The sequence below is a fragment of the Vicugna pacos genome, unplaced genomic scaffold (genome assembly GCF_048564905.1).
Source record: "Vicugna pacos unplaced genomic scaffold, VicPac4 scaffold_20, whole genome shotgun sequence".
Taxonomy (NCBI): domain Eukaryota; kingdom Metazoa; phylum Chordata; class Mammalia; order Artiodactyla; family Camelidae; genus Vicugna; species Vicugna pacos.
The window spans coordinates 80188779-80216527 of NW_027328741.1; the positions used below are offsets into that span (position 1 = coordinate 80188779).

At 45.0% G+C, this 27749-nt stretch overlaps 5 long non-coding RNA genes across 8 annotated transcripts; all 5 read right to left on the minus strand.

Moving 5' to 3' along the window:
* Positions 1-2264: 2264 nt before the first annotated feature.
* Positions 2265-4323, minus strand: LOC140694063 (uncharacterized). Of its 2 annotated transcripts, XR_012069813.1 has the most exons (4): positions 4138-4323; positions 2971-3041; positions 2672-2762; positions 2265-2541 (listed from the first exon to the last, which is right to left on the minus strand). It is a non-coding gene; the product is annotated as an uncharacterized lncRNA (long non-coding RNA). The 2 variants fall into 2 exon arrangements; XR_012069812.1 differs by lacking the exon at positions 4138-4323 and having other exon boundaries at positions 2971-3088.
* Positions 4324-7562: 3239 nt separating this feature from the next.
* On the minus strand, positions 7563-8386 carry LOC140694067 (uncharacterized). The gene is made up of 3 exons (XR_012069819.1): positions 8269-8386; positions 7970-8060; positions 7563-7839 (listed from the first exon to the last, which is right to left on the minus strand). It is a non-coding gene; the product is annotated as an uncharacterized lncRNA (long non-coding RNA).
* A 4474-nt stretch (positions 8387-12860) lies between these two features.
* On the minus strand, positions 12861-14919 carry LOC140694073 (uncharacterized). Of its 2 annotated transcripts, XR_012069826.1 has the most exons (4): positions 14734-14919; positions 13567-13637; positions 13268-13358; positions 12861-13137 (listed from the first exon to the last, which is right to left on the minus strand). It is a non-coding gene; the product is annotated as an uncharacterized lncRNA (long non-coding RNA). The 2 variants fall into 2 exon arrangements; XR_012069825.1 differs by lacking the exon at positions 14734-14919 and having other exon boundaries at positions 13567-13664.
* Positions 14920-18157: 3238 nt separating this feature from the next.
* On the minus strand, positions 18158-23479 carry LOC140694064 (uncharacterized). Of its 2 annotated transcripts, XR_012069815.1 has the most exons (4): positions 23307-23479; positions 18864-18934; positions 18565-18655; positions 18158-18434 (listed from the first exon to the last, which is right to left on the minus strand). It is a non-coding gene; the product is annotated as an uncharacterized lncRNA (long non-coding RNA). The 2 variants fall into 2 exon arrangements; XR_012069814.1 differs by lacking the exon at positions 23307-23479 and having other exon boundaries at positions 18864-18981.
* A 49-nt stretch (positions 23480-23528) lies between these two features.
* LOC140694075 (uncharacterized) lies at positions 23529-24278 on the minus strand. The gene is made up of 3 exons (XR_012069829.1): positions 24161-24278; positions 23862-23952; positions 23529-23731 (listed from the first exon to the last, which is right to left on the minus strand). It is a non-coding gene; the product is annotated as an uncharacterized lncRNA (long non-coding RNA).
* Between the last annotated feature and the right edge of the window lie 3471 nt (positions 24279-27749).

Consider the following 27749-nt stretch of genomic DNA (forward strand, 5'->3'; position numbering starts at 1 on the left):
GAAGTTATGCTAATCGAAGTAGTATGGGTTGTTCATCACAACTAATGCAACACCAGCAATTGGAGATATACCAAACAACACACACAGGTACAGGTTATGGCATCAATGTCTAGGAGAAATTGTCCTCACAGAAATCCCATGGAATTGCGTAGAGACAAGAGTCTAAAATTTTCAATTAACAAAGCCCTAGAAGTCTACATTAGATACCTGATATTACCTGACCAGTAGAGATGAAGAAGAACAGTAAAAGAAACAGGAAGTACCATTTTCAGTTCCAAAGATATTGAAGGCGCAAAAGATAAGCTTTCAAACAACTAGTCTGCAAAACGCTATCCAGAACAAGTGTTGAAAATGAAGGTCAGGAAAACACTGAAGAACACCAGTGTCTCAGAATCACAAAAGGCAGAATACCAGAAAAGGGGAAGAGAAAGTCTCAACACGAGCCAAAAATATCAGGAAACTCAATGGTTGTGATAATATCAGGGCTAAAATTCAGTCCTTAGCAGACTAGATAATGCAGAGGGACGCGTGAATGACTGTTGAAGACAGGGGAAGAGAAAAACCTCGGTCAGAAGCAGACATAGGAAAGCAAGTGCAAACAAATGAAAACATTGCAGTTGAACCCTGGGTTAAGACAGGGCATGAAAGAATAGAAATCATGAGTCCCAGATGGAAAAGCAAGAGATAAAGAAACAAAAAGTGTCTGAAAATTTATCTGTAGAAAAATCAGACTGAAACTTGCTGAAAGCCAAGAAAGAATCATCTATGCGAATTCAGGAATTACACAGCATCCGAAGGAGGTGGAATCCCAATAGACCTACCAGCAGCTGTATGATTCAAATCAACAAAGCTCACGAATATCCGAGTGATTTAAAATGCACCTGGAGGAGACAACATAGTCACAAGGAAACCTCCAGAGGGGTTTCAGCTGATATCTCGGCAGCAATATTGCAGGACAGGGAGGAGTGCCAGGACACAGACCATATCCTGAATGGCCAAATGCTGCCACCTAGGGTAGCCTATGCCACATGAACACCATTTCAAATAACGGCAGAGCTAGAGAATTCTACAGACCGGCAAATCTTAAAAGAATTCAGCAGTTCAAAAGTTTTTCTAAAAGAAAGGTTGAGAAAACTCCCCTGAATAGAAAAGCAGCAAGATGGAATGGAAAGAAGAAACCATTATTGGAAATGCAAGAAGAGCATGTGTGGCAGAGAAGAAAGAAGAAGAACTTAAGGAGGACATCAAAACCCTAAAGATGGGAGAGGGAAGCAGGAAATCATAGGTGACTGGAAGCACTCTCTTAAGTGAATCAGCTTATTTGACTCTGTTTGAAGCGAAAGGAGAGATGCATGGCCTGACGTGTTTGCAAAACAAGCGAGAAGAAGACCAACAAAGAATCAAACCAACAAACAAGCACCAAAATGGTATGGTTGGCTGACATATACAAAGGGAACCATGATTATTCAAAAGAAAATACTCAAGGTGAGGTCAAGGGTCATTCAGAACGCATCGACCCAGTATCGTGGCTTGCATGTACTCAGCACACTTGTATTCGGAAATCAGAAGCGTGCATTCATATTCGTAAATTTTGATTCATAAGAGCATATCGTGACCTAACACTAATGCCGATTTGGAATCAAATGGTTTCCTAGTCCGTGATGTAGACTTGTATGTCTTCCAACAGGATGAAGGAATGCCATATTCTAGGCTACGTAGAGAAGAAATGTAAGAAGCCTATAACAAAGGCAAGTAGCTCTGCCAAAGTGTACTAAGTGCAAAAGAGACCGACAGCAAAGTGCACATTGGGGTTGGTTTCATTTCTTGGAATTTCAGCCCCCATGAATCCAATGGATCCATGTCCTGAGAGTGTGGGTGTTTCAGCAGAAATCAGGCGACGCATATGTATTCCGGGTGTACGGATATTATAGGAACATAAGTCTCCTTTAGTGGGTCCCTGTGTACTGTGAACTGTTAGAAAGTTTAAAGACGTGTGAAACCATCAACTGAAAAGGGACACACTTCCCTCCATTGGTACGGTGCATAGAGCTCTGAACAAAAGGAAAGAGGGAAGAAGAAAGGCCCATGGGACGCTAGTGGGTAGAATCACATTTACCTTAGGAACCTCTCGTCGGATGCAGCCCCTCCCCCAACACTGACAAGATGCAGCAGCCATTGGGGATGGCAGTTAGCGGTTGGATTCCAGGTGGAATGTTGGTGTTTACCGCGAGGCTTGTTGTGGCTGTTGGATCCTAGGTAACCGGGCAGAGTTCTGTGGGTGGATCAGTGTGATGGAGGGGCTGCCGCCCTCTGTGGAGCTTGGCTTAGGTGTTTGGTCCGGGAAGCTGTGTAAGTTCGAGATACTGCTGCTGCCCAAAGACCTGAGGTCACAGGTCAGTTTCCAGAACCTGAAAGGGCAGACAGTGGAAGATCTGCCTGTCATCAGCTTACTGGTCAGGCTCCGAGGTACTTTCAGACTTGCCCAGTCCTGGTGAAGTCGACTTTAGGGGAGACACGAAGAGAAGCTGGCCGATAAGCTGGCTGCACGGATTGAGGAGAGATGCGAACACATGGATGAGACATGTTCTGCTACAATGGAGAATACTGGCGTGGAGACAGCTGTAGAGGATACCAGGCTCAAAAGACATTCATGAGACATATTGAAACTCACTGATACAGGCAGAAACCTACGGAGTGCCAACGTGGACTTGAGGAAGTTCCTCAATTCTCTTCTCCAATAACGGGTCCAAGGTCCCTGACGTCTGAAGGAGAAGAAATGGCAGAGATGATCAAAACGCTCCTGTTCTTGGAAGAGGTCGTGAGAATCCACACGTCCCAAGGGGCATTCCCAAGCCATTCAGACCAAAATTCAACCAGCCCAGGTAAGCCTTTTCCCAGGTTTGGGCCTAGCTAGTGAGCACTTGCCCTTCCCTCCCCTCCACTCAGGCATCCATTTGGAAGGATCAGTACCTGAGCTGCAATGAAGCCATTACGAGAAGAGCAAGCCCCTCCTAGAATCAGAGTTCCTCCAGCTTCACTCTCTGTGAACAACAGTGAACACCTTAAAGGTCAAATAGTCTCGGCTGAAATAGGTAAACTTGAATACTTAGCTCACACCTAGAAACGATGTCCTTCCGCTAGATTCAGCAAATGTTGTGTTTATGTCTTCCCTGGGGTGAAGGGAGTGTGGTAAGTGAGGGGAATCTTTGACTGAACATGAATCTGTATTAGGCTTCAGTTTTTCAAGACAGTGAAGGTAAATAGTACAAGTCAGAAAGTGAACTGAACTGTAAAAGTCGCCAATGACATTAAAGACACAGCTTATGTGGATCGTCTTTCACTTGAGTCAAGCCCCCGGGGGCACTATATCATGGGGGTGCAGACTTGGTTGCGTTAAATGGCTTTAAACTACAGGATCGGATGATTAAGCGTTCTCAACACTGATAGAAAAACACCTGGTTCTCAATAGACTAGCATAACTGCAGCAGGATTCTCCTAGCTAGAATGCCTCTAGGTGCTTTTGGATTCAAACCTAAATGTATATATTTGGTTTGTTTCCTCTTGTATTTTCCTAGAGAGGGATGTTACCCCTTGAAATGCCAACATTGGCCAGTAGGTGTCATTGGGATAAAGGGCACCACATGCACAAGTGTATCCAAGGTTGGGGGTTATTCCATGTTTCCAAAAGTTATTTCATGGTTCCTGTTGGTTTCGGAGGCTTCAACCTTAAAGAGCTGACATGACCCCTTGAACAGTTTGGACTGCTAGTTTGCATTCTATCTGTCTAGCTTTTCCGTAGAGCTGACACAATGTTACCAAAATTGACAAGTCTGGCTTCTAGGTCGATTTAGTGTGTTTCAAAAAATAACTCCATTTTCGTATAACTCCCAAAACATGTAAATGAGTTCTGTTAAACTTCTTAAAGACTGCAAATGGGATATCAACACAATGTCAAAATAGTTGTCTTCGGACAATCCCTCCCACCACGGCTGTATAGAAACAAAGAGCTAAGCAAATATCACATTTCTGTGAAATGTATCTGGATAGTGTTGATTCATCGATGCCCAGTTGGCAGAGAAGAAGTGCAACCTGCACTCACTCGCTCCCATGTACAGAGCAATGGAAACATCCACTCACCCAGCCCTTAGCATAGGACACTGGCCGAAGAGAGGTCTGTTACTCCCAAAGACAGGATGAGGCCTCAGGACACCTGGAAGCAGGAGAATGCAAAGCAGGGAATGGAAACCAGTGCAGGTTCGGACCCCTGGTGATGGAGCAACAAGGGTGAAACTCTGTTTAACTTGGACGCACACTCTCAAGCGGACAGGAGACATGGGTTTGAAGGTGATGTGCTGAGATTTACAAGAGTGCACAGCAGATGCTTGGCTGAGAGAACTCAAAGAAACCAGCGCAAAATATCCCCACAGTTAATTCTGAGACCAAGATCCAAGCTGCCAAATTTGAGGTAGCAGAGGCAATGGTCAGTGAGGCATAGAGCTACGGATGATGGCACACGCTGAGTCTCAGGGATCTGGAGTGCGTTGTGGGATGTGGTGGGTCGAATCAAGAGAGCAAACCGAACTGTGTACCAATAATAAATCAACCACACTGGTCGCGCGGTTGCGATTACCGATATGTCCCATGGCCACACCCAGTACATCTGCAGGACCAGGGACCAATTGGGAATTTTGCCAATAGAGCACGTGTGGGGCTGAATCAGAGATATCGTGCATCTGGTCTGAGGGATCCAGGGGGCCTTGAATTTGAAATCAGAATGAAAAGCCTTAGGATATGCTACATTCATAACCTGGGCTGGGATTATGGTTTGGTTTGAGGCACAGGATGCGCAACAGCTCTGTGGTTGCCTTCGTGCACCCGTGCCACAAGGATGAGAGGACAAGGGAGAGTGGTCCAAGTCCACAGCGTGAGAAGAGGAAGCATTCCCTTCAGCACTATCTCCCAAAGGCGGATGCTACATTTTGGATGGCACCGGCACGGTACGGCACCTAGGACAACAAGGAAGGTCTGCGGGATCATTCCAGCAGGCCCTGATATGTGACATCCATAGATATGCTTCCACTGGTGTTTCTGTAGACAGAGAAGCTCTGGAAAGAACTGATTTCATTGGGACATTCCCGTGGCAATAAAAAGCAGAAGAGCACTCTCAGTTTGCTGTTTTGGAAACACTCCAAAATGACATAGAGAAGAATGCAGAGCTGAGAACTTTTAGAAGCTTCATTTCCACAAGAGGAAGTGTCCTGTGCACTTTCAGAAGTGTGAGATAAGTATAATCAAAATGAAGTTATGCTAATCGAAGTAGTATGGGTTGTTCATCACAACTAATGCAACACCAGCAATTGGAGATATACCAAACAACACACACAGGTACAGGTTATGGCATCAATGTCTAGGAGAAATTGTCCTCACAGAAATCCCATGGAATTGCGTAGAGACAAGAGTCTAAAATTTTCAATTAACAAAGCCCTAGAAGTCTACATTAGATACCTGATATTACCTGACCAGTAGAGATGAAGAAGAACAGTAAAAGAAACAGGAAGTACCATTTTCAGTTCCAAAGATATTGAAGGCGCAAAAGATAAGCTTTCAAACAACTAGTCTGCAAAACGCTATCCAGAACAAGTGTTGAAAATGAAGGTCAGGAAAACACTGAAGAACACCAGTGTCTCAGAATCACAAAAGGCAGAATACCAGAAAAGGGGAAGAGAAAGTCTCAACACGAGCCAAAAATATCAGGAAACTCAATGGTTGTGATAATATCAGGGCTAAAATTCAGTCCTTAGCAGACTAGATAATGCAGAGGGACGCGTGAATGACTGTTGAAGACAGGGGAAGAGAAAAACCTCGGTCAGAAGCAGACATAGGAAAGCAAGTGCAAACAAATGAAAACATTGCAGTTGAACCCTGGGTTAAGACAGGGCATGAAAGAATAGAAATCATGAGTCCCAGATGGAAAAGCAAGAGATAAAGAAACAAAAAGTGTCTGAAAATTTATCTGTAGAAAAATCAGACTGAAACTTGCTGAAAGCCAAGAAAGAATCATCTATGCGAATTCAGGAATTACACAGCATCCGAAGGAGGTGGAATCCCAATAGACCTACCAGCAGCTGTATGATTCAAATCAACAAAGCTCACGAATATCCGAGTGATTTAAAATGCACCTGGAGGAGACAACATAGTCACAAGGAAACCTCCAGAGGGGTTTCAGCTGATATCTCGGCAGCAATATTGCAGGACAGGGAGGAGTGCCAGGACACAGACCATATCCTGAATGGCCAAATGCTGCCACCTAGGGTAGCCTATGCCACATGAACACCATTTCAAATAACGGCAGAGCTAGAGAATTCTACAGACCGGCAAATCTTAAAAGAATTCAGCAGTTCAAAAGTTTTTCTAAAAGAAAGGTTGAGAAAACTCCCCTGAATAGAAAAGCAGCAAGATGGAATGGAAAGAAGAAACCATTATTGGAAATGCAAGAAGAGCATGTGTGGCAGAGAAGAAAGAAGAAGAACTTAAGGAGGACATCAAAACCCTAAAGATGGGAGAGGGAAGCAGGAAATCATAGGTGACTGGAAGCACTCTCTTAAGTGAATCAGCTTATTTGACTCTGTTTGAAGCGAAAGGAGAGATGCATGGCCTGACGTGTTTGCAAAACAAGCGAGAAGAAGACCAACAAAGAATCAAACCAACAAACAAGCACCAAAATGGTATGGTTGGCTGACATATACAAAGGGAACCATGATTATTCAAAAGAAAATACTCAAGGTGAGGTCAAGGGTCATTCAGAACGCATCGACCCAGTATCGTGGCTTGCATGTACTCAGCACACTTGTATTCGGAAATCAGAAGCGTGCATTCATATTCGTAAATTTTGATTCATAAGAGCATATCATGACCTAACACTAATGCCGATTTGGAATCAAATGGTTTCCTAGTCCGTGATGTAGACTTGTATGTCTTCCAACAGGATGAAGGAATGCCATATTCTAGGCTACGTAGAGAAGAAATGTAAGAAGCCTATAACAAAGGCAAGTAGCTCTGCCAAAGTGTACTAAGTGCAAAAGAGACCGACAGCAAAGTGCACATTGGGGTTGGTTTCATTTCTTGGAATTTCAGCCCCCATGAATCCAATGGATCCATGTCCTGAGAGTGTGGGTGTTTCAGCAGAAATCAGGCGACGCATATGTATTCCGGGTGTATGGATATTATAGGAACATAAGTCTCCTTTAGTGGGTCCCTGTGTACTGTGAACTGTTAGAAAGTTTAAAGACGTGTGAAACCATCAACTGAAAAGGGACACACTTCCCTCCATTGGTACGGTGCATAGAGCTCTGAACAAAAGGAAAGAGGGAAGAAGAAAGGCCCATGGGACGCTAGTGGGTAGAATCACATTTACCTTAGGAACCTCTCGTCGGATGCAGCCCCTCCCCCAACACTGACAAGATGCAGCAGCCATTGGGGAAGGCAGTTAGCGGTTGGATTCCAGGTGGAATGTTGGTGTTTACCGCGAGGCTTGTTGTGGCTGTTGGATCCTAGGTAACCGGGCAGAGTTCTGTGGGTGGATCAGTGTGATGGAGGGGCTGCCGCCCTCTGTGGAGCTTGGCTTAGGTGTTTGGTCCGGGAAGCTGTGTAAGTTCGAGATACTGCTGCTGCCCAAAGACCTGAGGTCACAGGTCAGTTTCCAGAACCTGAAAGGGCAGACAGTGGAAGATCTGCCTGTCATCAGCTTACTGGTCAGGCTCCGAGGTACTTTCAGACTTGCCCAGTCCTGGTGAAGTCGACTTTAGGGGAGACACGAAGAGAAGCTGGCCGATAAGCTGGCTGCACGGATTGAGGAGAGATGCGAACACATGGATGAGACATGTTCTGCTACAATGGAGAATACTGGCGTGGAGACAGCTGTAGAGGATACCAGGCTCAAAAGACATTCATGAGACATATTGAAACTCACTGATACAGGCAGAAACCTACGGAGTGCCAACGTGGACTTGAGGAAGTTCCTCAATTCTCTTCTCCAATAACGGGTCCAAGGTCCCTGACGTCTGAAGGAGAAGAAATGGCAGAGATGATCAAAACGCTCCTGTTCTTGGAAGAGGTCGTGAGAATCCACACGTCCCAAGGGGCATTCCCAAGCCATTCAGACCAAAATTCAACCAGCCCAGGTAAGCCTTTTCCCAGGTTTGGGCCTAGCTAGTGAGCACTTGCCCTTCCCTCCCCTCCACTCAGGCATCCATTTGGAAGGATCAGTACCTGAGCTGCAATGAAGCCATTACGAGAAGAGCAAGCCCCTCCTAGAATCAGAGTTCCTCCAGCTTCACTCTCTGTGAACAACAGTGAACACCTTAAAGGTCAAATAGTCTCGGCTGAAATAGGTAAACTTGAATACTTAGCTCACACCTAGAAACGATGTCCTTCCGCTAGATTCAGCAAATGTTGTGTTTATGTCTTCCCTGGGGTGAAGGGAGTGTGGTAAGTGAGGGGAATCTTTGACTGAACATGAATCTGTATTAGGCTTCAGTTTTTCAAGACAGTGAAGGTAAATAGTACAAGTCAGAAAGTGAACTGAACTGTAAAAGTCGCCAATGACATTAAAGACACAGCTTATGTGGATCGTCTTTCACTTGAGTCAAGCCCCCGGGGGCACTATATCATGGGGGTGCAGACTTGGTTGCGTTAAATGGCTTTAAACTACAGGATCGGATGATTAAGCGTTCTCAACACTGATAGAAAAACACCTGGTTCTCAATAGACTAGCATAACTGCAGCAGGATTCTCCTAGCTAGAATGCCTCTAGGTGCTTTTGGATTCAAACCTAAATGTATATATTTGGTTTGTTTCCTCTTGTATTTTCCTAGAGAGGGATGTTACCCCTTGAAATGCCAACATTGGCCAGTAGGTGTCATTGGGATAAAGGGCACCACATGCACAAGTGTATCCAAGGTTGGGGGTTATTCCATGTTTCCAAAAGTTATTTCATGGTTCCTGTTGGTTTCGGAGGCTTCAACCTTAAAGAGCTGACATGACCCCTTGAACAGTTTGGACTGCTAGTTTGCATTCTATCTGTCTAGCTTTTCCGTAGAGCTGACACAATGTTACCAAATTTGACAAGTCTGGCTTCTAGGTCGATTTAGTGTGTTTCAAAAAATAACTCCATTTTCGTATAACTCCCAAAACATGTAAATGAGTTCTGTTAAACTTCTTAAAGACTGCAAATGGGATATCAACACAATGTCAAAACAGGTGTCTTCGGACAATCCCTCCCACCACGGCTGTATAGAAACAAAGAGCTAAGCAAATATCACATTTCTGTGAAATGTATCTGGATAGTGTTGATTCATCGATGGCCAGTTGGCAGAGAAGAAGTGCAACCTGCACTCACTCGCTCCCATGTACAGAGCAATGGAAACATCCACTCACCCAGCCCTTAGCATAGGACACTGGCCGAAGAGAGGTCTGTTACTCCCAAAGACAGGATGAGGCCTCAGGACACCTGGAAGCAGGAGAATGCAAAGCAGGGAATGGAAACCAGTGCAGGTTCGGACCCCTGGTGATGGAGCAACAAGGGTGAAACTCTGTTTAACTTGGACGCACACTCTCAAGCGGACAGGAGACATGGGTTTGAAGGTGATGTGCTGAGATTTACAAGAGTGCACAGCAGATGCTTGGCTGAGAGAACTCAAAGAAACCAGCGCAAAATATCCCCACAGTTAATTCTGAGACCAAGATCCAAGCTGCCAAATTTGAGGTAGCAGAGGCAATGGTCAGTGAGGCATAGAGCTACGGATGATGGCACACGCTGAGTCTCAGGGATCTGGAGTGCGTTGTGGGATGTGGTGGGTCGAATCAAGAGAGCAAACCGAACTGTGTACCAATAATAAATCAACCACACTGGTCGCGCGGTTGCGATTACCGATATGTCCCATGGCCACACCCAGTACATCTGCAGGACCAGGGACCAATTGGGAATTTTGCCAATAGAGCACGTGTGGGGCTGAATCAGAGATATCGTGCATCTGGTCTGAGGGATCCAGGGGGCCTTGAATTTGAAATCAGAATGAAAAGCCTTAGGATATGCTACATTCATAACCTGGGCTGGGATTATGGTTTGGTTTGAGTCACAGGATGCGCAACAACTCTGTGGTTGCCTTCGTGCACCCGTGCCACAAGGATGAGAGGACAAGGGAGAGTGGTCCAAGTCCACAGCGTGAGAAGAGGAAGCATTCCCTTCAGCACTATCTCCCAAAGGCGGATGCTACATTTTGGATGGCACCGGCACGGTACGGCACCTAGGACAACAAGGAAGGTCTGCGGGATCATTCCAGCAGGCCCTGATATGTGACATCCATAGATATGCTTCCACTGGTGTTTCTGTAGACAGAGAAGCTCTGGAAAGAACTGATTTCTTTGGGACATTCCCGTGGCAATAAAAAGCAGAAGAGCACTCTCAGTTTGCTGTTTTGGAAACACTCCAAAATGACATAGAGAAGAATGCAGAGCTGAGAACTTTTAGAAGCTTCATTTCCACAAGAGGAAGTGTCCTGTGCACTTTCAGAAGTGTGAGATAAGTATAATCAAAATGAAGTTATGCTAATCGAAGCAGTATGGGTTGTTCATCACAACTAATGCAACACCAGCAATTGGAGATATACCAAACAACACACACAGGTACAGGTTATGGCATCAATGTCTAGGAGAAATTGTCCTCACAGAAATCCCATGGAATTGCGTAGAGACAAGAGTCTAAAATTTTCAATTAACAAAGCCCTAGAAGTCTACATTAGATACCTGATATTACCTGACCAGTAGAGATGAAGAAGAACAGTAAAAGAAACAGGAAGTACCATTTTCAGTTCCAAAGATATTGAAGGCGCAAAAGATAAGCTTTCAAACAACTAGTCTGCAAAACGCTATCCAGAACAAGTGTTGAAAATGAAGGTCAGGAAAACACTGAAGAACACCAGTGTCTCAGAATCACAAAAGGCAGAATACCAGAAAAGGGGAAGAGAAAGTCTCAACACGAGCCAAAAATATCAGGAAACTCAATGGTTGTGATAATATCAGGGCTAAAATTCAGTCCTTAGCAGACTAGATAATGCAGAGGGACGCGTGAATGACTGTTGAAGACAGGGGAAGAGAAAAACCTCGGTCAGAAGCAGACATAGGAAAGCAAGTGCAAACAAATGAAAACATTGCAGTTGAACCCTGGGTTAAGACAGGGCATGAAAGAATAGAAATCATGAGTCCCAGATGGAAAAGCAAGAGATAAAGAAACAAAAAGTGTCTGAAAATTTATCTGTAGAAAAATCAGACTGAAACTTGCTGAAAGCCAAGAAAGAATCATCTATGCAAATTCAGGAATTACACAGCATCCGAAGGAGGTGGAATCCCAATAGACCTACCAGCAGCTGTATGATTCAAATCAACAAAGCTCACGAATATCCGAGTGATTTAAAATGCACCTGGAGGAGACAACATAGTCACAAGGAAACCTCCAGAGGGGTTTCAGCTGATATCTCGGCAGCAATATTGCAGGACAGGGAGGAGTGCCAGGACACAGACCATATCCTGAATGGCCAAATGCTGCCACCTAGGGTAGCCTATGCCACATGAACACCATTTCAAATAACGGCAGAGCTAGAGAATTCTACAGACCGGCAAATCTTAAAAGAATTCAGCAGTTCAAAAGTTTTTCTAAAAGAAAGGTTGAGAAAACTCCCCTGAATAGAAAAGCAGCAAGATGGAATGGAAAGAAGAAACCATTATTGGAAATGCAAGAAGAGCATGTGTGGCAGAGAAGAAAGAAGAAGAACTTAAGGAGGACATCAAAACCCTAAAGATGGGAGAGGGAAGCAGGAAATCATAGGTGACTGGAAGCACTCTCTTAAGTGAATCAGCTTATTTGACTCTGTTTGAAGCGAAAGGAGAGATGCATGGCCTGACGTGTTTGCAAAACAAGCGAGAAGAAGACCAACAAAGAATCAAACCAACAAACAAGCACCAAAATGGTATGGTTGGCTGACATATACAAAGGGAACCATGATTATTCAAAAGAAAATACTCAAGGTGAGGTCAAGGGTCATTCAGAACGCATCGACCCAGTATCGTGGCTTGCATGTACTCAGCACACTTGTATTCGGAAATCAGAAGCGTGCATTCATATTCGTAAATTTTGATTCATAAGAGCATATCGTGACCTAACACTAATGCCGATTTGGAATCAAATGGTTTCCTAGTCCGTGATGTAGACTTGTATGTCTTCCAACAGGATGAAGGAATGCCATATTCTAGGCTACGTAGAGAAGAAATGTAAGAAGCCTATAACAAAGGCAAGTAGCTCTGCCAAAGTGTACTAAGTGCAAAAGAGACCGACAGCAAAGTGCACATTGGGGTTGGTTTCATTTCTTGGAATTTCAGCCCCCATGAATCCAATGGATCCATGTCCTGAGAGTGTGGGTGTTTCAGCAGAAATCAGGCGACGCATATGTATTCCGGGTGTACGGATATTATAGGAACATAAGTCTCCTTTAGTGGGTCCCTGTGTACTGTGAACTGTTAGAAAGTTTAAAGACGTGTGAAACCATCAACTGAAAAGGGACACACTTCCCTCCATTGGTACGGTGCATAGAGCTCTGAACAAAAGGAAAGAGGGAAGAAGAAAGGCCCATGGGACGCTAGTGGGTAGAATCACATTTACCTTAGGAACCTCTCGTCGGATGCAGCCCCTCCCCCAACACTGACAAGATGCAGCAGCCATTGGGGATGGCAGTTAGCGGTTGGATTCCAGGTGGAATGTTGGTGTTTACCGCGAGGCTTGTTGTGGCTGTTGGATCCTAGGTAACCGGGCAGAGTTCTGTGGGTGGATCAGTGTGATGGAGGGGCTGCCGCCCTCTGTGGAGCTTGGCTTAGGTGTTTGGTCCGGGAAGCTGTGTAAGTTCGAGATACTGCTGCTGCCCAAAGACCTGAGGTCACAGGTCAGTTTCCAGAACCTGAAAGGGCAGACAGTGGAAGATCTGCCTGTCATCAGCTTACTGGTCAGGCTCCGAGGTACTTTCAGACTTGCCCAGTCCTGGTGAAGTCGACTTTAGGGGAGACACGAAGAGAAGCTGGCCGATAAGCTGGCTGCACGGATTGAGGAGAGATGCGAACACATGGATGAGACATGTTCTGCTACAATGGAGAATACTGGCGTGGAGACAGCTGTAGAGGATACCAGGCTCAAAAGACATTCATGAGACATATTGAAACTCACTGATACAGGCAGAAACCTACGGAGTGCCAACGTGGACTTGAGGAAGTTCCTCAATTCTCTTCTCCAATAACGGGTCCAAGGTCCCTGACGTCTGAAGGAGAAGAAATGGCAGAGATGATCAAAACGCTCCTGTTCTTGGAAGAGGTCGTGAGAATCCACACGTCCCAAGGGGCATTCCCAAGCCATTCAGACCAAAATTCAACCAGCCCAGGTAAGCCTTTTCCCAGGTTTGGGCCTAGCTAGTGAGCACTTGCCCTTCCCTCCCCTCCACTCAGGCATCCATTTGGAAGGATCAGTACCTGAGCTGCAATGAAGCCATTACGAGAAGAGCAAGCCCCTCCTAGAATCAGAGTTCCTCCAGCTTCACTCTCTGTGAACAACAGTGAACACCTTAAAGTTCAAATAGTCTCGGCTGAAATAGGTAAACTTGAATACTTAGCTCACACCTAGAAACGATGTCCTTCCGCTAGATTCAGCAAATGTTGTGTTTATGTCTTCCCTGGGGTGAAGGGAGTGTGGTAAGTGAGGGGAATCTTTGACTGAACATGAATCTGTATTAGGCTTCAGTTTTTCAAGACAGTGAAGGTAAATAGTACAAGTCAGAAAGTGAACTGAACTGTAAAAGTCGCCAATGACATTAAAGACACAGCTTATGTGGATCGTCTTTCACTTGAGTCAAGCCCCCGGGGGCACTATATCATGGGGGTGCAGACTTGGTTGCGTTAAATGGCTTTAAACTACAGGATCGGATGATTAAGCGTTCTCAACACTGATAGAAAAACACCTGGTTCTCAATAGACTAGCATAACTGCAGCAGGATTCTCCTAGCTAGAATGCCTCTAGGTGCTTTTGGATTCAAACCTAAATGTATATATTTGGTTTGTTTCCTCTTGTATTTTCCTAGAGAGGGATGTTACCCCTTGAAATGCCAACATTGGCCAGTAGGTGTCATTGGGATAAAGGGCACCACATGCACAAGTGTATCCAAGGTTGGGGGTTATTCCATGTTTCCAAAAGTTATTTCATGGTTCCTGTTGGTTTCGGAGGCTTCAACCTTAAAGAGCTGACATGACCCCTTGAACAGTTTGGACTGCTAGTTTGCATTCTATCTGTCTAGCTTTTCCGTAGAGCTGACACAATGTTACCAAATTTGACAAGTCTGGCTTCTAGGTCGATTTAGTGTGTTTCAAAAAATAACTCCATTTTCGTATAACTCCCAAAACATGTAAATGAGTTCTGTTAAACTTCTTAAAGACTGCAAATGGGATATCAACACAATGTCAAAATAGTTGTCTTCGGACAATCCCTCCCACCACGGCTGTATAGAAACAAAGAGCTAAGCAAATATCACATTTCTGTGAAATGTATCTGGATAGTGTTGATTCATCGATGCCCAGTTGGCAGAGAAGAAGTGCAACCTGCACTCACTCGCTCCCATGTACAGAGCAATGGAAACATCCACTCACCCAGCCCTTAGCATAGGACACTGGCCGAAGAGAGGTCTGTTACTCCCAAAGACAGGATGAGGCCTCAGGACACCTGGAAGCAGGAGAATGCAAAGCAGGGAATGGAAACCAGTGCAGGTTCGGACCCCTGGTGATGGAGCAACAAGGGTGAAACTCTGTTTAACTTGGACGCACACTCTCAAGCGGACAGGAGACATGGGTTTGAAGGTGATGTGCTGAGATTTACAAGAGTGCACAGCAGATGCTTGGCTGAGAGAACTCAAAGAAACCAGCGCAAAATATCCCCACAGTTAATTCTGAGACCAAGATCCAAGCTGCCAAATTTGAGGTAGCAGAGGCAATGGTCAGTGAGGCATAGAGCTACGGATGATGGCACACGCTGAGTCTCAGGGATCTGGAGTGCGTTGTGGGATGTGGTGGGTCGAATCAAGAGAGCAAACCGAACTGTGTACCAATAATAAATCAACCACACTGGTCGCGCGGTTGCGATTACCGATATGTCCCATGGCCACACCCAGTACATCTGCAGGACCAGGGACCAATTGGGAATTTTGCCAATAGAGCACGTGTGGGGCTGAATCAGAGATATCGTGCATCTGGTCTGAGGGATCCAGGGGGCCTTGAATTTGAAATCAGAATGAAAAGCCTTAGGATATGCTACATTCATAACCTGGGCTGGGATTATGGTTTGGTTTGAGTCACAGGATGCGCAACAACTCTGTGGTTGCCTTCGTGCACCCGTGCCACAAGGATGAGAGGACAAGGGAGAGTGGTCCAAGTCCACAGCGTGAGAAGAGGAAGCATTCCCTTCAGCACTATCTCCCAAAGGCGGATGCTACATTTTGGATGGCACCGGCACGGTACGGCACCTAGGACAACAAGGAAGGTCTGCGGGATCATTCCAGCAGGCCCTGATATGTGACATCCATAGATATGCTTCCACTGGTGTTTCTGTAGACAGAGAAGCTCTGGAAAGAACTGATTTCATTGGGACATTCCCGTGGCAATAAAAAGCAGAAGAGCACTCTCAGTTTGCTGTTTTGGAAACACTCCAAAATGACATAGAGAAGAATGCAGAGCTGAGAACTTTTAGAAGCTTCATTTCCACAAGAGGAAGTGTCCTGTGCACTTTCAGAAGTGTGAGATAAGTATAATCAAAATGAAGTTATGCTAATCGAAGCAGTATGGGTTGTTCATCACAACTAATGCAACACCAGCAATTGGAGATATACCAAACAACACACACAGGTACAGGTTATGGCATCAATGTCTAGGAGAAATTGTCCTCACAGAAATCCCATGGAATTGCGTAGAGACAAGAGTCTAAAATTTTCAATTAACAAAGCCCTAGAAGTCTACATTAGATACCTGATATTACCTGACCAGTAGAGATGAAGAAGAACAGTAAAAGAAACAGGAAGTACCATTTTCAGTTCCAAAGATATTGAAGGCGCAAAAGATAAGCTTTCAAACAACTAGTCTGCAAAACGCTATCCAGAACAAGTGTTGAAAATGAAGGTCAGGAAAACACTGAAGAACACCAGTGTCTCAGAATCACAAAAGGCAGAATACCAGAAAAGGGGAAGAGAAAGTCTCAACACGAGCCAAAAATATCAGGAAACTCAATGGTTGTGATAATATCAGGGCTAAAATTCAGTCCTTAGCAGACTAGATAATGCAGAGGGACGCGTGAATGACTGTTGAAGACAGGGGAAGAGAAAAACCTCGGTCAGAAGCAGACATAGGAAAGCAAGTGCAAACAAATGAAAACATTGCAGTTGAACCCTGGGTTAAGACAGGGCATGAAAGAATAGAAATCATGAGTCCCAGATGGAAAAGCAAGAGATAAAGAAACAAAAAGTGTCTGAAAATTTATCTGTAGAAAAATCAGACTGAAACTTGCTGAAAGCCAAGAAAGAATCATCTATGCGAATTCAGGAATTACACAGCATCCGAAGGAGGTGGAATCCCAATAGACCTACCAGCAGCTGTATGATTCAAATCAACAAAGCTCACGAATATCCGAGTGATTTAAAATGCACCTGGAGGAGACAACATAGTCACAAGGAAACCTCCAGAGGGGTTTCAGCTGATATCTCGGCAGCAATATTGCAGGACAGGGAGGAGTGCCAGGACACAGACCATATCCTGAATGGCCAAATGCTGCCACCTAGGGTAGCCTATGCCACATGAACACCATTTCAAATAACGGCAGAGCTAGAGAATTCTACAGACCGGCAAATCTTAAAAGAATTCAGCAGTTCAAAAGTTTTTCTAAAAGAAAGGTTGAGAAAACTCCCCTGAATAGAAAAGCAGCAAGATGGAATGGAAAGAAGAAACCATTATTGGAAATGCAAGAAGAGCATGTGTGGCAGAGAAGAAAGAAGAAGAACTTAAGGAGGACATCAAAACCCTAAAGATGGGAGAGGGAAGCAGGAAATCATAGGTGATTGGAAGCACTCTCTTAAGTGAATCAGCTTATTTGACTCTGTTTGAAGCGAAAGGAGAGATGCATGGCCTGACGTGTTTGCAAAACAAGCGAGAAGAAGACCAACAAGAATCAAACCAACAAACAAGCACCAAAATGGTATGGTTGGCTGACATATACAAAGGGAACCACGATTATTCAAAAGAAAATACTCAAGGTGAGGTCAAGGGTCATTCAGAACGCATCGACCCAGTATCGTGGCTTGCATGTACTCAGCACACTTGTATTCGGAAATCAGAAGCGTGCATTCATATTCGTAAATTTTGATTCATAAGAGCATATCGTGACCTAACACTAATGCCGATTTGGAATCAAATGGTTTCCTAGTCCGTGATGTAGACTTGTATGTCTTCCAACAGGATGAAGGAATGCCATATTCTAGGCTACGTAGAGAAGAAATGTAAGAAGCCTATAACAAAGGCAAGTAGCTCTGCCAAAGTGTACTAAGTGCAAAAGAGACCGACAGCAAAGTGCACATTGGGGTTGGTTTCATTTCTTGGAATTTCAGCCCCCATGAATCCAATGGATCCATGTCCTGAGAGTGTGGGTGTTTCAGCAGAAATCAGGCGACGCATATGTATTCCGGGTGTACGGATATTATAGGAACATAAGTCTCCTTTAGTGGGTCCCTGTGTACTGTGAACTGTTAGAAAGTTTAAAGACGTGTGAAACCATCAACTGAAAAGGGACACACTTCCCTCCATTGGTACGGTGCATAGAGCTCTGAACAAAAGGAAAGAGGGAAGAAGAAAGGCCCATGGGACGCTAGTGGGTAGAATCACATTTACCTTAGGAACCTCTCGTCGGATGCAGCCCCTCCCCCAACACTGACAAGATGCAGCAGCCATTGGGGATGGCAGTTAGCGGTTGGATTCCAGGTGGAATGTTGGTGTTTACCGCGAGGCTTGTTGTGGCTGTTGGATCCTAGGTAACCGGGCAGAGTTCTGTGGGTGGATCAGTGTGATGGAGGGGCTGCCGCCCTCTGTGGAGCTTGGCTTAGGTGTTTGGTCCGGGAAGCTGTGTAAGTTCGAGATACTGCTGCTGCCCAAAGACCTGAGGTCACAGGTCAGTTTCCAGAACCTGAAAGGGCAGACAGTGGAAGATCTGCCTGTCATCAGCTTACTGGTCAGGCTCCGAGGTACTTTCAGACTTGCCCAGTCCTGGTGAAGTCGACTTTAGGGGAGACACGAAGAGAAGCTGGCCGATAAGCTGGCTGCACGGATTGAGGAGAGATGCGAACACATGGATGAGACATGTTCTGCTACAATGGAGAATACTGGCGTGGAGACAGCTGTAGAGGATACCAGGCTCAAAAGACATTCATGAGACATATTGAAACTCACTGATACAGGCAGAAACCTACGGAGTGCCAACGTGGACTTGAGGAAGTTCCTCAATTCTCTTCTCCAATAACGGGTCCAAGGTCCCTGACGTCTGAAGGAGAAGAAATGGCAGAGATGATCAAAACGCTCCTGTTCTTGGAAGAGGTCGTGAGAATCCACACGTCCCAAGGGGCATTCCCAAGCCATTCAGACCAAAATTCAACCAGCCCAGGTAAGCCTTTTCCCAGGTTTGGGCCTAGCTAGTGAGCACTTGCCCTTCCCTCCCCTCCACTCAGGCATCCATTTGGAAGGATCAGTACCTGAGCTGCAATGAAGCCATTACGAGAAGAGCAAGCCCCTCCTAGAATCAGAGTTCCTCCAGCTTCACTCTCTGTGAACAACAGTGAACACCTTAAAGGTCAAATAGTCTCGGCTGAAATAGGTAAACTTGAATACTTAGCTCACACCTAGAAACGATGTCCTTCCGCTAGATTCAGCAAATGTTGTGTTTATGTCTTCCCTGGGGTGAAGGGAGTGTGGTAAGTGAGGGGATTCTTTGACTGAACATGAATCTGTATTAGGCTTCAGTTTTTCAAGACAGTGAAGGTAAATAGTACAAGTCAGAAAGTGAACTGAACTGTAAAAGTCGCCAATGACATTAAAGACACAGCTTATGTGGATCGTCTTTCACTTGAGTCAAGCCCCCGGGGGCACTATATCATGGGGGTGCAGACTTGGTTGCGTTAAATGGCTTTAAACTACAGGATCGGATGATTAAGCGTTCTCAACACTGATAGAAAAACACCTGGTTCTCAATAGACTAGCATAACTGCAGCAGGATTCTCCTAGCTAGAATGCCTCTAGGTGCTTTTGGATTCAAACCTAAATGTATATATTTGGTTTGTTTCCTCTTGTATTTTCCTAGAGAGGGATGTTACCCCTTGAAATGCCAACATTGGCCAGTAGGTGTCATTGGGATAAAGGGCACCACATGCACAAGTGTATCCAAGGTTGGGGGTTATTCCATGTTTCCAAAAGTTATTTCATGGTTCCTGTTGGTTTCGGAGGCTTCAACCTTAAAGAGCTGACATGACCCCTTGAACAGTTTGGACTGCTAGTTTGCATTCTATCTGTCTAGCTTTTCCGTAGAGCTGACACAATGTTACCAAATTTGACAAGTCTGGCTTCTAGGTCGATTTAGTGTGTTTCAAAAAATAACTCCATTTTCGTATAACTCCCAAAACATGTAAATGAGTTCTGTTAAACTTCTTAAAGACTGCAAATGGGATATCAACACAATGTCAAAATAGTTGTCTTCGGACAATCCCTCCCACCACGGCTGTATAGAAACAAAGAGCTAAGCAAATATCACATTTCTGTGAAATGTATCTGGATAGTGTTGATTCATCGATGCCCAGTTGGCAGAGAAGAAGTGCAACCTGCACTCACTCGCTCCCATGTACAGAGCAATGGAAACATCCACTCACCCAGCCCTTAGCATAGGACACTGGCCGAAGAGAGGTCTGTTACTCCCAAAGACAGGATGAGGCCTCAGGACACCTGGAAGCAGGAGAATGCAAAGCAGGGAATGGAAACCAGTGCAGGTTCGGACCCCTGGTGATGGAGCAACAAGGGTGAAACTCTGTTTAACTTGGACGCACACTCTCAAGCGGACAGGAGACATGGGTTTGAAGGTGATGTGCTGAGATTTACAAGAGTGCACAGCAGATGCTTGGCTGAGAGAACTCAAAGAAACCAGCGCAAAATATCCCCACAGTTAATTCTGAGACCAAGATCCAAGCTGCCAAATTTGAGGTAGCAGAGGCAATGGTCAGTGAGGCATAGAGCTACGGATGATGGCACACGCTGAGTCTCAGGGATCTGGAGTGCGTTGTGGGATGTGGTGGGTCGAATCAAGAGAGCAAACCGAACTGTGTACCAATAATAAATCAACCACACTGGTCGCGCGGTTGCGATTACCGATATGTCCCATGGCCACACCCAGTACATCTGCAGGACCAGGGACCAATTGGGAATTTTGCCAATAGAGCACGTGTGGGGCTGAATCAGAGATATCGTGCATCTGGTCTGAGGGATCCAGGGGGCCTTGAATTTGAAATCAGAATGAAAAGCCTTAGGATATGCTACATTCATAACCTGGGCTGGGATTATGGTTTGGTTTGAGTCACAGGATGCGCAACAACTCTGTGGTTGCCTTCGTGCACCCGTGCCACAAGGATGAGAGGACAAGGGAGAGTGGTCCAAGTCCACAGCGTGAGAAGAGGAAGCATTCCCTTCAGCACTATCTCCCAAAGGCGGATGCTACATTTTGGATGGCACCGGCACGGTACGGCACCTAGGACAACAAGGAAGGTCTGCGGGATCATTCCAGCAGGCCCTGATATGTGACATCCATAGATATGCTTCCACTGGTGTTTCTGTAGACAGAGAAGCTCTGGAAAGAACTGATTTCATTGGGACATTCCCGTGGCAATAAAAAGCAGAAGAGCACTCTCAGTTTGCTGTTTTGGAAACACTCCAAAATGACATAGAGAAGAATGCAGAGCTGAGAACTTTTAGAAGCTTCATTTCCACAAGAGGAAGTGTCCTGTGCACTTTCAGAAGTGTGAGATAAGTATAATCAAAATGAAGTTATGCTAATCGAAGCAGTATGGGTTGTTCATCACAACTAATGCAACACCAGCAATTGGAGATATACCAAACAACACACACAGGTACAGGTTATGGCATCAATGTCTAGGAGAAATTGTCCTCACAGAAATCCCATGGAATTGCGTAGAGACAAGAGTCTAAAATTTTCAATTAACAAAGCCCTAGAAGTCTACATTAGATACCTGATATTACCTGACCAGTAGAGATGAAGAAGAACAGTAAAAGAAACAGGAAGTACCATTTTCAGTTCCAAAGATATTGAAGGCGCAAAAGATAAGCTTTCAAACAACTAGTCTGCAAAACGCTATCCAGAACAAGTGTTGAAAATGAAGGTCAGGAAAACACTGAAGAACACCAGTGTCTCAGAATCACAAAAGGCAGAATACCAGAAAAGGGGAAGAGAAAGTCTCAACACGAGCCAAAAATATCAGGAAACTCAATGGTTGTGATAATATCAGGGCTAAAATTCAGTCCTTAGCAGACTAGATAATGCAGAGGGACGCGTGAATGACTGTTGAAGACAGGGGAAGAGAAAAACCTCGGTCAGAAGCAGACATAGGAAAGCAAGTGCAAACAAATGAAAACATTGCAGTTGAACCCTGGGTTAAGACAGGGCATGAAAGAATAGAAATCATGAGTCCCAGATGGAAAAGCAAGAGATAAAGAAACAAAAAGTGTCTGAAAATTTATCTGTAGAAAAATCAGACTGAAACTTGCTGAAAGCCAAGAAAGAATCATCTATGCGAATTCAGGAATTACACAGCATCCGAAGGAGGTGGAATCCCAATAGACCTACCAGCAGCTGTATGATTCAAATCAACAAAGCTCACGAATATCCGAGTGATTTAAAATGCACCTGGAGGAGACAACATAGTCACAAGGAAACCTCCAGAGGGGTTTCAGCTGATATCTCGGCAGCAATATTGCAGGACAGGGAGGAGTGCCAGGACACAGACCATATCCTGAATGGCCAAATGCTGCCACCTAGGGTAGCCTATGCCACATGAACACCATTTCAAATAACGGCAGAGCTAGAGAATTCTACAGACCGGCAAATCTTAAAAGAATTCAGCAGTTCAAAAGTTTTTCTAAAAGAAAGGTTGAGAAAACTCCCCTGAATAGAAAAGCAGCAAGATGGAATGGAAAGAAGAAACCATTATTGGAAATGCAAGAAGAGCATGTGTGGCAGAGAAGAAAGAAGAAGAACTTAAGGAGGACATCAAAACCCTAAAGATGGGAGAGGGAAGCAGGAAATCATAGGTGATTGGAAGCACTCTCTTAAGTGAATCAGCTTATTTGACTCTGTTTGAAGCGAAAGGAGAGATGCATGGCCTGACGTGTTTGCAAAACAAGCGAGAAGAAGACCAACAAGAATCAAACCAACAAACAAGCACCAAAATGGTATGGTTGGCTGACATATACAAAGGGAACCATGATTATTCAAAAGAAAATACTCAAGGTGAGGTCAAGGGTCATTCAGAACGCATCGACCCAGTATCGTGGCTTGCATGTACTCAGCACACTTGTATTCGGAAATCAGAAGCGTGCATTCATATTCGTAAATTTTGATTCATAAGAGCATATCGTGACCTAACACTAATGCCGATTTGGAATCAAATGGTTTCCTAGTCCGTGATGTAGACTTGTATGTCTTCCAACAGGATGAAGGAATGCCATATTCTAGGCTACGTAGAGAAGAAATGTAAGAAGCCTATAACAAAGGCAAGTAGCTCTGCCAAAGTGTACTAAGTGCAAAAGAGACCGACAGCAAAGTGCACATTGGGGTTGGTTTCATTTCTTGGAATTTCAGCCCCCATGAATCCAATGGATCCATGTCCTGAGAGTGTGGGTGTTTCAGCAGAAATCAGGCGACGCATATGTATTCCGGGTGTACGGATATTATAGGAACATAAGTCTCCTTTAGTGGGTCCCTGTGTACTGTGAACTGTTAGAAAGTTTAAAGACGTGTGAAACCATCAACTGAAAAGGGACACACTTCCCTCCATTGGTACGGTGCATAGAGCTCTGAACAAAAGGAAAGAGGGAAGAAGAAAGGCCCATGGGACGCTAGTGGGTAGAATCACATTTACCTTAGGAACCTCTCGTCGGATGCAGCCCCTCCCCCAACACTGACAAGATGCAGCAGCCATTGGGGATGGCAGTTAGCGGTTGGATTCCAGGTGGAATGTTGGTGTTTACCGCGAGGCTTGTTGTGGCTGTTGGATCCTAGGTAACCGGGCAGAGTTCTGTGGGTGGATCAGTGTGATGGAGGGGCTGCCGCCCTCTGTGGAGCTTGGCTTAGGTGTTTGGTCCGGGAAGCTGTGTAAGTTCGAGATACTGCTGCTGCCCAAAGACCTGAGGTCACAGGTCAGTTTCCAGAACCTGAAAGGGCAGACAGTGGAAGATCTGCCTGTCATCAGCTTACTGGTCAGGCTCCGAGGTACTTTCAGACTTGCCCAGTCCTGGTGAAGTCGACTTTAGGGGAGACACGAAGAGAAGCTGGCCGATAAGCTGGCTGCACGGATTGAGGAGAGATGCGAACACATGGATGAGACATGTTCTGCTACAATGGAGAATACTGGCGTGGAGACAGCTGTAGAGGATACCAGGCTCAAAAGACATTCATGAGACATATTGAAACTCACTGATACAGGCAGAAACCTACGGAGTGCCAACGTGGACTTGAGGAAGTTCCTCAATTCTCTTCTCCAATAACGGGTCCAAGGTCCCTGACGTCTGAAGGAGAAGAAATGGCAGAGATGATCAAAACGCTCCTGTTCTTGGAAGAGGTCGTGAGAATCCACACGTCCCAAGGGGCATTCCCAAGCCATTCAGACCAAAATTCAACCAGCCCAGGTAAGCCTTTTCCCAGGTTTGGGCCTAGCTAGTGAGCACTTGCCCTTCCCTCCCCTCCACTCAGGCATCCATTTGGAAGGATCAGTACCTGAGCTGCAATGAAGCCATTACGAGAAGAGCAAGCCCCTCCTAGAATCAGAGTTCCTCCAGCTTCACTCTCTGTGAACAACAGTGAACACCTTAAAGGTCAAATAGTCTCGGCTGAAATAGGTAAACTTGAATACTTAGCTCACACCTAGAAACGATGTCCTTCCGCTAGATTCAGCAAATGTTGTGTTTATGTCTTCCCTGGGGTGAAGGGAGTGTGGTAAGTGAGGGGAATCTTTGACTGAACATGAATCTGTATTAGGCTTCAGTTTTTCAAGACAGTGAAGGTAAATAGTACAAGTCAGAAAGTGAACTGAACTGTAAAAGTCGCCAATGACATTAAAGACACAGCTTATGTGGATCGTCTTTCACTTGAGTCAAGCCCCCGGGGGCACTATATCATGGGGGTGCAGACTTGGTTGCGTTAAATGGCTTTAAACTACAGGATCGGATGATTAAGCGTTCTCAACACTGATAGAAAAACACCTGGTTCTCAATAGACTAGCATAACTGCAGCAGGATTCTCCTAGCTAGAATGCCTCTAGGTGCTTTTGGATTCAAACCTAAATGTATATATTTGGTTTGTTTCCTCTTGTATTTTCCTAGAGAGGGATGTTACCCCTTGAAATGCCAACATTGGCCAGTAGGTGTCATTGGGATAAAGGGCACCACATGCACAAGTGTATCCAAGGTTGGGGGTTATTCCATGTTTCCAAAAGTTATTTCATGGTTCCTGTTGGTTTCGGAGGCTTCAACCTTAAAGAGCTGACATGACCCCTTGAACAGTTTGGACTGCTAGTTTGCATTCTATCTGTCTAGCTTTTCCGTAGAGCTGACACAATGTTACCAAAATTGACAAGTCTGGCTTCTAGGTCGATTTAGTGTGTTTCAAAAAATAACTCCATTTTCGTATAACTCCCAAAACATGTAAATGAGTTCTGTTAAACTTCTTAAAGACTGCAAATGGGATATCAACACAATGTCAAAATAGTTGTCTTCGGACAATCCCTCCCACCACGGCTGTATAGAAACAAAGAGCTAAGCAAATATCACATTTCTGTGAAATGTATCTGGATAGTGTTGATTCATCGATGCCCAGTTGGCAGAGAAGAAGTGCAACCTGCACTCACTCGCTCCCATGTACAGAGCAATGGAAACATCCACTCACCCAGCCCTTAGCATAGGACACTGGCCGAAGAGAGGTCTGTTACTCCCAAAGACAGGATGAGGCCTCAGGACACCTGGAAGCAGGAGAATGCAAAGCAGGGAATGGAAACCAGTGCAGGTTCGGACCCCTGGTGATGGAGCAACAAGGGTGAAACTCTGTTTAACTTGGACGCACACTCTCAAGCGGACAGGAGACATGGGTTTGAAGGTGATGTGCTGAGATTTACAAGAGTGCACAGCAGATGCTTGGCTGAGAGAACTCAAAGAAACCAGCGCAAAATATCCCCACAGTTAATTCTGAGACCAAGATCCAAGCTGCCAAATTTGAGGTAGCAGAGGCAATGGTCAGTGAGGCATAGAGCTACGGATGATGGCACACGCTGAGTCTCAGGGATCTGGAGTGCGTTGTGGGATGTGGTGGGTCGAATCAAGAGAGCAAACCGAACTGTGTACCAATAATAAATCAACCACACTGGTCGCGCGGTTGCGATTACCGATATGTCCCATGGCCACACCCAGTACATCTGCAGGACCAGGGACCAATTGGGAATTTTGCCAATAGAGCACGTGTGGGGCTGAATCAGAGATATCGTGCATCTGGTCTGAGGGATCCAGGGGGCCTTGAATTTGAAATCAGAATGAAAAGCCTTAGGATATGCTACATTCATAACCTGGGCTGGGATTATGGTTTGGTTTGAGTCACAGGATGCGCAACAACTCTGTGGTTGCCTTCGTGCACCCGTGCCACAAGGATGAGAGGACAAGGGAGAGTGGTCCAAGTCCACAGCGTGAGAAGAGGAAGCATTCCCTTCAGCACTATCTCCCAAAGGCGGATGCTACATTTTGGATGGCACCGGCACGGTACGGCACCTAGGACAACAAGGAAGGTCTGCGGGATCATTCCAGCAGGCCCTGATATGTGACATCCATAGATATGCTTCCACTGGTGTTTCTGTAGACAGAGAAGCTCTGGAAAGAACTGATTTCATTGGGACATTCCCGTGGCAATAAAAAGCAGAAGAGCACTCTCAGTTTGCTGTTTTGGAAACACTCCAAAATGACATAGAGAAGAATGCAGAGCTGAGAACTTTTAGAAGCTTCATTTCCACAAGAGGAAGTGTCCTGTGCACTTTCAGAAGTGTGAGATAAGTATAATCAAAATGAAGTTATGCTAATCGAAGTAGTATGGGTTGTTCATCACAACTAATGCAACACCAGCAATTGGAGATATACCAAACAACACACACAGGTACAGGTTATGGCATCAATGTCTAGGAGAAATTGTCCTCACAGAAATCCCATGGAATTGCGTAGAGACAAGAGTCTAAAATTTTCAATTAACAAAGCCCTAGAAGTCTACATTAGATACCTGATATTACCTGACCAGTAGAGATGAAGAAGAACAGTAAAAGAAAAAGGAAGTACCATTTTCAGTTCCAAAGATATTGAAGGCGCAAAAGATAAGCTTTCAAACAACTAGTCTGCAAAACGCTATCCAGAACAAGTGTTGAAAATGAAGGTCAGGAAAACACTGAAGAACACCAGTGTCTCAGAATCACAAAAGGCAGAATACCAGAAAAGGGGAAGAGAAAGTCTCAACACGAGCCAAAAATATCAGGAAACTCAATGGTTGTGATAATATCAGGGCTAAAATTCAGTCCTTAGCAGACTAGATAATGCAGAGGGACGCGTGAATGACTGTTGAAGACAGGGGAAGAGAAAAACCTCGGTCAGAAGCAGACATAGGAAAGCAAGTGCAAACAAATGAAAACATTGCAGTTGAACCCTGGGTTAAGACAGGGCATGAAAGAATAGAAATCATGAGTCCCAGATGGAAAAGCAAGAGATAAAGAAACAAAAAGTGTCTGAAAATTTATCTGTAGAAAAATCAGACTGAAACTTGCTGAAAGCCAAGAAAGAATCATCTATGCGAATTCAGGAATTACACAGCATCCGAAGGAGGTGGAATCCCAATAGACCTACCAGCAGCTGTATGATTCAAATCAACAAAGCTCACGAATATCCGAGTGATTTAAAATGCACCTGGAGGAGACAACATAGTCACAAGGAAACCTCCAGAGGGGTTTCAGCTGATATCTCGGCAGCAATATTGCAGGACAGGGAGGAGTGCCAGGACACAGACCATATCCTGAATGGCCAAATGCTGCCACCTAGGGTAGCCTATGCCACATGAACACCATTTCAAATAACGGCAGAGCTAGAGAATTCTACAGACCGGCAAATCTTAAAAGAATTCAGCAGTTCAAAAGTTTTTCTAAAAGAAAGGTTGAGAAAACTCCCCTGAATAGAAAAGCAGCAAGATGGAATGGAAAGAAGAAACCATTATTGGAAATGCAAGAAGAGCATGTGTGGCAGAGAAGAAAGAAGAAGAACTTAAGGAGGACATCAAAACCCTAAAGATG